The following is a 13,589-nucleotide window of genomic DNA, read 5'->3' as shown; positions in this document are numbered from 1 at the left end:
GGTGGGGGAGATGACCCATGAGAGACTATGGACTCTGAGAAACAAACTGGGGGTTCTGGAGGGGAGGGCATGGGGGGATGGGTTAGCCTGGTGATGGGTATTAAAGAGGGCACATACTGAATGGAGCACTGGGTGTTATACACAAACAGTGAATCATGGAACACTACATCAAAAACTAATGATGTAATGTATGGTGATTAACATAACATTAAAAAAAAAACATTTTTTTTTTCTGACTAGAAGTCTTTTGATGGGAGCACCATATCATCTTTATAACATAAATCATGTTCCTAGTGAACCACAAATTATTTTTACATTTGTTTTTCTGGAATGGGAACAATAATATAAAGGCATATAAAAAATATTAGGGCAGAATTCTAGATTTTAATCCTTTCCCTGTGTTTCACAGCTTTCTAGTCCACCATAATTTAAGCAAATTCTCTTATTTGAGTAGCCAAATTTACTGAATTTTCCCAAAGAGTTCCCTCCAGTTTATATAAACATTTACTCTCTTTCAGCACTCATAGTTTACATTTTAATCCATAATTAGACTTTTTAAGTATAATACCAAGTAAAATTATGTTAATAAACAAAAAAATCTATCTCTGTCTACATATGTAAGTCAATAGGTAGAATAAAAGTGTTGGCATTCTAGGGAGACGGCAGCTCTCTATAAGTAATGACATCAGGAAAGATATTTTACAAAAGGAGGAGGAAACACCAGATGCTTCTGTATAGTAGAGGTCAGGTAGAAGAGCTTCTACGAACATAATTTTACAAATTAGGATTTTATGCTCTATCATATATTAATAACAATATATTCCTTTTAATCATCTACATGGGGCACATGGGTGGCTCAGATGGTTAAGCGGCTGCCTTTGGCTCAGGTCATGATCCTGGAGTCCCTGGATCGAGTTCCGCATCGGGCTCCCTGCTCAGCAGGGAGTCTGCTTCTCCCTCTGACCCTCCCCCCTCTCATGTGCTCTCTCTCATTCTCTCTCTCTTAAATAAATAAATAAAATCTTTAAAAAAAATCATCTACATGTATTGTGAGCATTTTCCCACATCACTAAATATATAAAATATAATTTTTGTACGTAACAGATAGAATAATTACCATACACTATAAAATATTTAACGCCCTATTGTTGGGTATTTAGGTGGCTAATATGTTTTTATTGCCATATCATATTACTATCTTTATGTGTATTTCCATTTCCTTAGACAATATTACTATTTAGTAAATCAATGAAATAAATACTTTAAAGGAATTTGATACCTATTTCCAAATTGATTATCAGAAACATTTTTATTATCTACCATCCATAGTAAATGAGGTTGCAGGCTTTCACCACCTTATTCAATATTTGGTAATAATCCATTGCTTGCCTTTTTCAATTTAGTACTGAAAATAGTATGACTCTAAATTTGCATTTTTATTAAAATTAGTTTTTTTTTCATTTTATTATTAGACACATCTTATAAATATTTATTTTCAGGTGGTTGACTTTTAGTTTTATATATTGTGGATTTTATTTTTTTAACAGTAATATTTTTTATTTAGATTTTACTTTTTTTTTTTTTTTGGTAGTTTTAAATTTTATTTTTTGGGGTTTTTTTTTTTTTTTTTTTTTTTTTTTAGATTTTACTTTTATATCAAGAAGTTTTAGGTTTCTTAGTCAAATGTTTACCCATTAATCTTTCCCTTTCTATTTCCTTTGAAAATCCTTATTAACCTATTGCAAAATCAAATAAATATGCCCCACATTTTCCAACAATTTTATACTGTTATCTTTTATATTAACCCTGTACTGTATTTGAATATATTTTGCCTTAAGTTATAGGGTAGACAAAAATCTGATTTTTCCAAATTAATAAGTTAATTTGGGACAAGTTGACATGTTTACTGTATTATAGTCCCTTTCAGGAACAAGACATTTCTCTACTTTGCCAAGAATACCTGACATAATTACGTATAAATATCAGGCCCCAAAATAAACTTTAGCTAAAAAAATTTTATATTGCTAAAATACTTAAAACTCATGTAATTCTTATTTTTCTATATCTGAACTATGATTCTATTTCAAGCCACAATTTGTCAGCTGAACATTTGTCATTTTAAGGTTTCTCAATATGCATACTCTTTCTGGCTTACAAGCAAGGCCTTACAGATCCTTGGTTAGCTCTGCCATGAGTTCCAAAAACAAAAACTGACAACTTTGATTTATGTTCTGTTTTGGTATTAATTATCTGAAGTAATGGGCATGGTATATCTTGCTCCTTCCTGGACTGGAGTTGGAGGAGAAGGATCATCAAATAATAGGAATTACCAGGAATATAAAACATTATTAAGATTCACTATTGTAGGATGCCTGGGTGGCTCAGTTGGTTGAGCATCTGCCTTTGGCTTGGGTCATGATCCCAGGGTCCTGAACAGGGAGCCTGTTTCTCCCTCTGCCCTTCCCCCCTGCTCATCTCTTTCTTTCTCTCTCTCTCAAATAAATAAAGAAAATCTTAAAAAAAAAAAGATTCACTATTATATAGTTGCCAATTATTCCATAAGTGGAACTATGATTCAATGCTAGGACAATCAAAATCACACGATATCTGGTAGAAATTAATAAGTCGTTTCTAAAATTGATATGGAAATGCAGAGGGCCAAGTGTAATCAAGATACCTTTGAAGAAGGTAATGTGGGAAGACTTACTCTACCAGGTGTCAAGACTTCATAAAGCAAGGGTTTAAGATCATACAGCATTGGCAAAGGATAGATCCTTAGGGTGCCTAGGTGGCTCAGTTGATTAAGCGTCTGCCTTCGGCTCAGGTCATGATCCCAGAGTCCTAGGATCAAGCCTTGCATCGGGCTCCCTGCTCAGCAGGGAGTCTGCTTCTCCCTCTGACCCACACCCAACTCTTGTGTTCTCTCTCACTCACTCACTCTCTCTCTGAAATAAATAAATAAAATCTTAAAAAAAAAAAGAATAGACACTTAAACTTGTAAAAGAGAACAGAGGGTCTAGCAACAGACCCTTGAATATATATGGACATTTGACTTATTATTAAAGGTAGACTAAAGATCAGTTGGGGAAAAATGGTCTTTTCAATAGACGGTCTAGGTCGATTAGATACCTATAAGCAGAAGAGAATTAAACTTGACTTCTATCCTATTACACAGAAAATTCAACTTTAGATCTAAATGCAAGAGATAAACAACAAATTTTATAATATAACACAAGAGAAATGAAAAAGAAAGTTTTCAAAATAGGACACCAAATAAGCATTAACCATAAAGAGAAATACTAACAATTGGACTACATCAGGGCAGAGATTTTCACAATACATATAACCAACAAATATGCAGAGTGTATAAAGAACTCCTACAAATAAATAAGAAAAAGTAAAACGACTCAGGGAAAAATAGGCAAGGGACTTAAACAGGAACTTCGTAAAAGACCGTCGGCAGAGAACTGAGAACTATATTTAAAGATGTTCCACCTCACTAGACATCATGGAAGTGCAATTTCAAAGCTGCGGTGGGATACCATTGCACACCATAATAGAATGGCTAAATTTTTTTTTTTTTGTAGGCTCCATGTCCAGTGTGGAGCCCAATATGGGGCTTGAACTCACAACCCTGAGATTAAGACCTGAGCTGAAATCGAGAGTTGGATGGGCACCCAGGTGCTCCCAGAATGGCTGAAATTTTAAAAATTGAAAATGCTAAGTTGGGCAAAGGTTAAGGAATGACAGGAACTGATACCCTGGTGATGGCAATGTAAACTGGTACAATGGCTCTAGAAAGCTTTGGCATTTTCTACAAATGTAACATATCACACACCTAACAATTTCACCCTAATGCAAGGGTGTCTGCAGATGCATCAAAAGACATTCATGAGAATATCCATAGCATTGTCTGCAATAGCCAAAAACTGGCAACAGACCAAATGTTCATAAACAGAATGGATAATTATTTTGTGATATATTTATACAATGAAATACCTTACAGAAATGATAATAAATGAACTAAAGCTACACACAACAAAATGGATGAATCTCACAAACCTTATGTTGAGCAAAAGGAACTAAAAGCAACAGAATATGTGCCATATGATTATTTTTACATAAAGTTCAAGAACACATAAAATTATTCGATCAGTCAGAAGAATGGATATCTTTGGACAGGAAGGAAGGGATAGAGAATGATAAGATCTCAAGGGAGCTTCAGGATGCTGGTAATTTTTTGAATTTCTTAACCTGGGTTGTGGTTACATAGGCTTTTTCATTTTGTGATGATTCACAAGTTATACATAATTATTACCTGCTGCTTATTTGTATGATATAGTTCAATAAACTAAGTTTAAAAAGACATCATGTTTGGGCGCCTGGGTGGCTCAGTTGGTTAAGCGACTGCCTTCGGCTCAGGTCATGATCCTGGAGTCCTGGGATCGAGTCCCGCATCGGGCTCCCTGCTTGGCGGGGAGTCTGCTTCTCCCTCTGACCCTCCTCCCTCTCCTGCTCTCTCTCATTCTCTCTGTCTCAAATAAATAAATAAAATCTTTAAAAAAAAAAAGACATCATGTTTATTATATCAGTGTTATTCCACTACATTTAGCTATCTTTTCTACACATGAATATGTACAAATTATATCAATATAATTTTGGCAAATATACATGAATATGCATCTGTTGATTGATAGACATATATTATTTAATGTGTATGTGAATTTAATTTGGTCTGTATATGACAACACATTCTCTCCCCATGTTTTTATCTTTACATCATTCCCTATTGTATTATGGATGCATTCTCAACTTTTGTTCTTTTCCATGTCATGGACCTTATTTCCTGTGATACCAGCTATCCTCCTACTGCTTTTAATGCTATCATTAGTAATGCTACTGCATCTTTACGTTCCTTGAGGACTTTACTTAATTTATAAACACCCCTCCTTATCTTTTTACTTCCTCCAAGCCAGCTCTTTCTGTTTTCTCTACCATATCATATTTATATATTGTTCCACAAATGCTACATTTGTAAATTCAGTAATGATCCAAAAGCGATGATTTCTGCATTTTTCTTCACACTCCTGAGGAAAATTGTTTCCTCAAATTATTTTCCCCTGTACCTAGAGTGCTATGAATAATTACAGGTTTCAGAATATATTTATAGGCTACTCTTCATACTTGTCATTCATTATTGAAAACACTGTGGTCTAGCCAGTAGTACCAACATTCCTTGCCTTTATAGACTCCCTGATAGACATTACAACCCTTCTAAGATCTTTTTTTTTTTTTAAGATTTTATTTATTTATTTGAGACAGAGAGAATGAGAGACAGAGAGCATGAGAGGGAGGAGGGTCAGAGGGAGAAGCAGACTCCCTGCCGAGCAGGGAGCCCGATGCGGGACTCAATCCCGGGACTCCAGGATCATGACCTGAGCCGAAGGCAGTCGCTTAACCAACTGAGCCACCCAGGCGCCCCAACCCTTCTAAGATCTTAACCTAGAGCCAAATATTAGTTACACCTTATTATACTTAGTGGATATTCAGTTTTGAGGAAAAATCTCTTGGCACCACTGCCCAGCTTTTATGAAGAACAGCAGAATTTAATCCTGGATAAGATTATCTATTAGTCTTTCTTCTCTTGCTAGAAAGGTGAATGGAAAATTACAACCCACAAAGCAAACTAATTGCATAGGCCTTGGAGTCTTTCTCTTATTCCTGCCTAGCTCATCAATGCTAATCTAAGAGATAGAGTCATTGTTTCTGTTCCCAGCCAAGATGTCCTCTTGTGTCTTGGTGAAGGGATGAGGTGAAAAGAAATTTGATTGATTGATTGATTGATGAGAATAGGGGAGAGGATAGGGATCTGAAATGGTCCTTATTCCTTATAAAGCAGCTCCAAGAGCAGGACAAGCTCCTTTTCCTACTGTCAAAACTTCCTGAATATGCATTTGGTATAGAAAGGTAGAAGGAAGGGGAATACGGTACTCTTTTACTATCTGACTACCTTATGGGCCATGTTCTTTGGTAAGTAGATTTTCTTTCCAAGTCCAACAAATCATCAATCATTATTCTTATTTTCCATTGTTCTTAAAACTTTGCACCTTATTTTTCATGACTATTCAATGGAAAGTGATGATAGAATAAATCAAGCATTTTCTCTATCACCATATTCCAGAAGCATTTTTTTAAGAGGCTTTTTTAAATGTCAACTTAACTTACCTTAGTAAGGAAAGTTCTTTCTCCCCACTTGCCCCATCTCAGTTGAGTCCAGCCATGAGGGTAAAAAAGAGACAGAAGTAGTAGACAGAGCCGAAAAGAAGGTATGGGCAGGAGCTGCTGTCTGACACGTATAGAGGTTAAGTGATTCAGTGGCTCCAGCCACCACTATTGTCCAGGGTCTGTAACTTTTCCTCTCTAAACTTCATCCGGTAGCTTCATGCTTCTATTTCACCTTCAAGGTTTAGTCTCAGGAAGGTCCCAACACAGTTACACTATGGTGTGAAAGAATGAAATCGATCACAATTCTTCCATTTCCCTCTCTCCCTAGTCTTCACTCCTTTGTTTATCTCTAACACAAATATATATATATATATATATTTTTGGGTTTTTTTTACTTAAGAATAATTTTTATATTATATGTCCTCCATTGCTTCCATTAGAATCCACTTTATTATTTCTGGGTAAAAGATGTGAGTAATAATCATGATTTTTTGCCTATAAGGTAATAAATTTTAGAGTGATAATATACTCAGAAAATATAATCCTTTAAATTCCATTCTTACAATTAAAAGATATAAGCCAAATGTCCAATTATTTAAATTTAAGAGGCAATATCTTAGCTACTGAGGGTCTTAACTTGCCAATAGCTGATGAGTAGAAGGCCAAAACCAGCAGGTAAACATTCAGAAATTCTGAATTTGACCACTTACAACCTTCATAAAGGATGTAACCCCTCAAAAGTAAATGTATTTTCCATAGGATCACTGTGACTCTCAATAGAAACATCAGTACAAGGATAATATTAGAGGTATTTATGAATACTAGGCTTTCTTCTGAAGTTTTCAGAAAAAAATCACACCTATTACTTCTATGGCAAAGGAACCCAAGTTACAAACAACCAACTTGAAAATAAAAGTTTTATATTATTTTTTTCCTATTTGCCCATGGGGAGCTGTCTGGCCAGCCTGAGCTTAAAATTTTCTCTGGTGAATTAAAGTTAGAAACCAGCTTATTTTTAAAGCAACCACCATACAAATAAAGGATTGCTTTTTTGTGTGTCTGACTTGATTTTATAGTTGATGGTATACTGGCAGAGAACCAATGCTTTAAACTATGAAGGTAAAACAACTATCCAATTTTACTTACCTCTATAAACAATTCATTTCTCTATTTATTGTCTAAGTTTCTTGAGTTACTATTATGATAATTAGATAATTTTAGTCAATTACAGAATTGCAACACAATTTACATGCAGGCATGGGGATGTTTTTAATTTGAACTAGTTACTGAATAAAGTTTTTAGGTGTCTCTAATATCACAGAGACAAGATACATGACAAATGCAAAATTAATTAAATTTTTCCTTACTAAAGAAGTTGGCACAATTACCAAAATTGCAGTCTGGTCATCTTTTCTTAAAAATACTTGAACATGCATAAGGAAGAGGAAAAGTTCACACATTTCTGAACTGGCAGAAATTCATTTCAATAAAATGAGGAGAGAGAGATATATTCAATCACCAGTGATACCAATGGAATTCTTAAATATTTGGCTTACAATTTTTAAAATTACTGGAATATATTTCAAACATGCACAATAATTTTTAAAATAAATTAATGGGGGCGCCTGGGTGGCTCAGCCGTTAAGCGTCTGCCTTCGGCTCAGGTCATGATCCCAGGGTCCTGGGATCGAGTCCCGCATCGGGCTCCCTACTCAGCGGGAAGCCTGCTTCTCCCTCTCCCACTCTCCCTGCTTGTGTTCCCTCTCTCGCTGTGTCTCTCTCTGTCAAATAAATAAATAAATAAATAAATAAATAAATAAATAAATAAATAAATAAATAAAATTAATGAATTCTAAAGAGAAAGAAGAGAGACGAGGAATCATATTCTATTTTGGCACCAAGAATCTGTGACTTTGAAAATTATTTCAACAGATCTGGTCTTAAATGTCTTTATCTGTATAACTATATGATCTTTGAGGTCCCTAGCAGCTTTACTAGGTCATGATCATAACGTAAATTACGTATTTGAAATGAGTGAAAAAAATAGCTAAATGGATATATAAATGGTGATTTCTGTAACACAGGAAAGATAGTCAATGTTCATGGGAATACCTAATTTTATGAAATATATATATTTCTGAAAAAAACACCTATGGTCTTAGAGGCCTGAACAATAATATTTATAATAATAATGGCAGCAGTATGATTGAGTGCCATCTATGTGCCAGGCACTTTACTAATCACTTCACATAGGAGATCTTGTTTAATCTTTCTAATGGCAATATAAGGTAAGTACATACATATCTCTATTACAGAAATGCATAAAGTGAGGCTTGGAGAGGTTAGTTTCCTAAAGTCATGTAGAGAGAAAGTAGCACAAATAGATCTCGAATATATTTTTCTGCCCCCAAGACCTCTAGCACTGATGCCAGTAGCCTCTTTGTAGAGAAAATATTAGTATTTCATATCTTATTTATTAATTGGCTTCCATCACAAAAAGTAGGTATTTATATTCTGACAGTTATTTTTTTCCTCCAAAATTTGACATTACATTTTGTTATTAAAACTTTTCAAAGAAAGACAAAATAATGTTTAAATACATAAGGATGTTCAATATAATAAACTATGCTGATTTTAAGGTAGGATAATGTAGGATAATGTTTAATTGAAAAAAAGTCTTAAGTGAAAATATTATCAATTATCAAACATAATGTAGCTGAACTTAAATATTCATTTATCAAACCTCAGTGTGTGACCTCAGAGTTTGATTTCCAACTGAACCTCTTAGCATCTGTGTGATTCTGAACAAGTAATTTATCCTCTCATGCCTAAACTTTCTCTTATACAAGTGAAGACTAAAAAAATGTATTTCAAAAAATTCTTTTGAAGATTTAGTGGCATAATACACATGAAATCTCGTTGCAAAAGTTAAAGCACTAACAACATTATTGATTGAGAGAATACCATGCAAGACTTTCTTTCTGTCTTTCTGACACTATTTCTTCATAGAGGCTCTGACTCAGAATAAGTAAGTTAAACATTGAAAAATGTTGATAAACCTAGAACTAATCTGAAAACTAGTATCCTCCTAAACTGTTGCTGGGGAATTAATTGACATAAACTTTTGACAATGTCTTTTGAAATGTGGATTGTGCCTACCCTTTCATCCATCATTTCCACTGTGGAATTTCACCCTAAAGGAATTTTTGCAAAACTTTCAAAGGATTGAAAGTGTTTTTATAACAACAACAACAACAACAACAACAACAACAAACCCACAAAAAAAATATTATAATACATCCATATAATGAAAAATTATAGGAAATATATAAGAAAGAGGAAGATCTTATAAACACTGAAATATGAAATCCAAGATGTGTTGTTAAATTTTACAAAAGGAAGTTATAGGGCGCCTGGGTGGCTCAGTTGGTTAAGCGACTGCCTTCGGCTCAGGTCATGATCCTGGAGTCCCTGGATCGAGTCCTGCATCGGGCTCCCTGCTCGGCAGGGAGTCTGCTTCGCCCTCTGACCCTATCCCTTCTCATGTGTTCTCTCTCATTCTCTCTCTCTCAAATAAATAAAATCTTTAAAAAAAAAAAAAGGAAGTTATAAACTTGTATGTAATTATAATACAAGTTTGGAAAAAACAATTCATTTAGGCTTGCATATGCACTGAAAATGCATTAGAAGGCTATACAGCAAGGTATTAGCAATGTTTGCCTGTGCGTCCTGAGCTGGGTGATGCTGGGCAGGGCAGAGCCTGGGAGGACATGTACTATCTTAATGCCCTGGTTTTGCTTATTTTTTTCATTACAGATGTCTATTTTTTTAGGAATTAAATATTTTAAATAGGTTGCTACTATTAAAGAAAATATAAAATGGTAGAGAAATTAATACATTGGTCAAGAATGAGGCAAAGAAGAGAAAGCAGTATTTTATTTATACAAGGAAGAAGCACACGTTTTCTGTAACATGCTCAGAGATAAATTAATAGAAATGAATATTTATAAAATAAATATTGGTCTAAAACTATGTGTGGTGAATCTTTGAGATGTGTCCATTTCAAATTACAGAATTTATAGCACCACAAGTTTTCCTGTAGTATTTTTGAAACCTGAAGGCCAGCTATGGCAGAACAATGGTTTAATGAAGAAAATGCGGTGTATAGTCGAGAATATGGAAAAGTCCAGATGAAAAAGAGATTTGCCTATAGATGATGGACCAGGAGCTCAGGGATTTAAGGCATCCTGTCATTATTTGATTCCAAATAGAACTTCCCTCATCACTGACTCTTTCCTCAACCAATACAAACATGCCCATGTCAAATGATTCACAGAACAATTCTACCTCAGTGCAACTTCATCCCTTCCCTATAGCGCCTCTCTTCTTTCTCTATTCAATAGTCCCCCCTTATTGACAGGGGATTCATTCCAAGACCCCCGGCAGATGCCTGAAACCACTGATCGAACTGAACCTGATGTATATACTCTGTTTTTTCCTATATGTACACACCTACGATAAAGTTTAATTTATAAATTAGGCATAGTAAGAGATTAACAACAACAAAAATAAAACAGAACAATTATAGCAATGTACTATAAAAAAAGTTATGTGAGGGGCGCCTGGGTGGCTCAGTTGGTTAAGCGACTGCCTTCGGCTTGGGTCATGATCCTGGAGTCCTGGGATCGAGTCCCGCATCGGGCTCCCTGCTCGGCGGGGAGTCTGCTTCTCCCTCTGACCCTCCCCCTCTCATGCTCTATCTCATTCTCTCTCAAATAAATAAATAAAATCTTTAAAAAAAAAAGTTATGTGAAAGTGGTCTCTCTTCTCTCAAAATAGCTTATTATATGTACTCACCTTACTTCTTGGGACCATGTGAGATTATAAAATACCGCCCTGAGGAGATGAAGTGACATGAATACCGGACACGTGGTGACACAGAGTTAGGCTACCGCTGACCTCTGACCTTACGACCTTACGTCAGAAGATCATCGACGTGAGGACTGCGTGACTGACCTTGGCAAGTGAAAACTGCGCAAAGCAAAACCACGGATAAGAGGGGCTGACTGCAGTCTAGAATCACCAACTCTGCTGGGCTGACACCCTCAAAACTCCCTTCGGGCCACGTCCGTTGTCTCAAAGGTGCCTGTTAAACGGTAATTGTGGCTGTGCTGTGGTCTTCGCGCCAGGAAGTTTTCAAGGCTCCATTTCTGAATCTCACAGCCCCCTCAGCTCTTGTTTACCTGATGATTATTTTATCCGGTGCTGTACCCTCAGACGTAGCTGACCCTGCCTGTCTGGTTAAGTTTGCGGTCACTCTCACTGCTTCCTCATCTTCTCTTCCTTTAACTCCTCAACCGTCCGCAGTGTGACTTTGGCTCACATCACAGTCGTCTCTTAGGTAAACTCTTGCAATACCTCTCAAACCTCATCATAAATGTCACTTTATTGTGATCCATTCTCCACAGTGCTGTCAAGTGTTTCTTTATAGATCTGATCATATCATTTCCTTGCTCAAAATCTTTGCTAGCTCCCAACTGCCTAAAGTACAGTCAGTTGTTGAGGATATCAAAACAATAATTACACACTTTAAGAGAGCATTTTTTTAGAAAAGCATTATATATTAAAACATATAAAATATAACCAAAGCCTTTTTTTAAGACACAATTGTAAATGTCTTATAAAAATAAAAACAATGAATACAAATGAATTTAAGAATTAAAAACCGGAAATTAGAAAAAGAGCAACAAAATAAACTAAAACCTAAGAAGAAATTACAGAAAATGGCAAATCTAGTAGCTGCCTCTTTGGAAAAAGAAAAAAAAAAAGCAATGAAGTAGTTGCACTCTGGTAAGCTTAATTTAATATAAAAGAGAAAACGCAAACAATAGAACAACCGTGCGGAGCAATTTAAAATTATAACAGAATAACAGGTTTAAATCTATTTAACTCTGTTTTTCTAAAGCAGAAGATCTTGGTTAAAAAAACATTCCTAATAATTTCTTAAGGAAATAGAAATGAACAAAACTAACCAATAATCCTGGGAGAACTAGAGAAGTACCCACAAAAGGCATATGACCCAGGTAGTTTCAAAAGCCTGTTATATTAAAATACCCAAGGAATTTATGCAATCTTACTAAATATTTCAAAGCATATAATAATAAGGAAAACTTTCCAATTCATTTTATAAACTAACTATAACCCTAAACAGAATTTAATAAAGATAGCACAAAAAAGAAAATAAGGAATTAATCTCACTTTTGAAATAGAGGCAAAAATCCCACATGTAATAAATAATACACAAAAAACAAGCATATTTTAGACTAGCATTGCATAGATGATTCAATATTAGAAAATCTATTAATAGAATTCGTCCTATCCAAAAACTGAAATTTAAAAATCCATGTGATCATATAGATAGATGCTTGCAGATGTTCCATGGTGAAAACTCTTAAAACAGGAATATAGGATACTTACTACACACGGTAAGGATGTTTTATTCCAAAACAATAGTCCATCATCATACCTAATGGTGAAAAACAGATATGCCAGCCATGAAATCAGGAAAAAGCCTAAAATTATTCTATTACCACTGTTATTTACTGTAATTCTGAAAGTGTTAGTCAATGAGGCCAGAAAACAAAAGAAAATGTATAAATTAAAATGTATAAATTTGTATCTACCAGCTATATTGACCTTATTTACATAAAATAAAATTTGTCAATTTTAAGTGTACAATTTAATGAGACTTGAGAAACTTACATAATTTTGTCACTGTGACCATAATCATGATATAGACCATCAACACAAAATACTCCCTTGTGGCCTTTTGAAATCAATCACTTCATCCTACACCTTACCCTGGCAACTTCTGATCCACATTCTGTCACTGTAGTTTTGCTTTTCTTATAATTTCACATAAATAGAATCTTACAGGATAAAGTATTTTGTATTTGGATTCCTTCATTTAGCATAATGCTTTGGAGGTTTATTCATGTTGTTGCATTTTTTAGTAGTTCCTTTTTATTTGCTGTATTCATTATGTAGATATACCACAATTTATTTATCCATTAACTTGTTGATGGACATTTGGATTGTTTCCAGTTTGGGGCTACTCTGATAAAGCATCTATAAATATTTTATTATAAATCATTGTATGAACATATATTTTCATTTCTCTTAAGTAAATACCTAAGAGTGGGGTTGTGGACTATGTGTAATTATATCTTTAATTTAATAACAAACTGCCAAACTATCTCCTATAGTGGCTGTAAAATTTTGCTCTCTCAGATGCTCCATATCCTTGGCAACATTCAGTAATGCTTTCTTTGTTTTGTTTTTGTTTATGTTTTTAATTTCAGCAA

At 34.7% G+C, this 13,589-nt stretch overlaps 1 long non-coding RNA gene across 1 annotated transcript in view; it reads right to left on the bottom strand.

Annotated features, from left to right (window-relative positions):
* LOC115939635 (uncharacterized) overlaps window positions 1-11,724 on the bottom strand; it is a 51,164-nt gene extending 39,440 nt beyond the window's left edge. Inside the window, exons 1-2 of the long non-coding RNA XR_004074415.2 lie at window positions 11,083-11,724; window positions 6,226-6,497 (exon numbers count right to left, since the gene is read on the bottom strand). This is a non-coding gene — a long non-coding RNA (uncharacterized LOC115939635). The remainder of the gene's footprint in view (window positions 1-6,225; window positions 6,498-11,082) is intronic.
* Window positions 11,725-13,589: the final 1,865 nt, after the last annotated feature.

This window comes from Leptonychotes weddellii, chromosome 4 (assembly GCF_054177405.1).
Source record: "Leptonychotes weddellii isolate Sample4059 chromosome 4, ASM5417740v2, whole genome shotgun sequence".
NCBI classification, from domain to species: Eukaryota; Metazoa; Chordata; class Mammalia; order Carnivora; family Phocidae; genus Leptonychotes; species Leptonychotes weddellii.
Note: the sequence above shows the minus strand (reverse complement) of the source record. Positions and strands in the feature narration are given on the sequence as shown.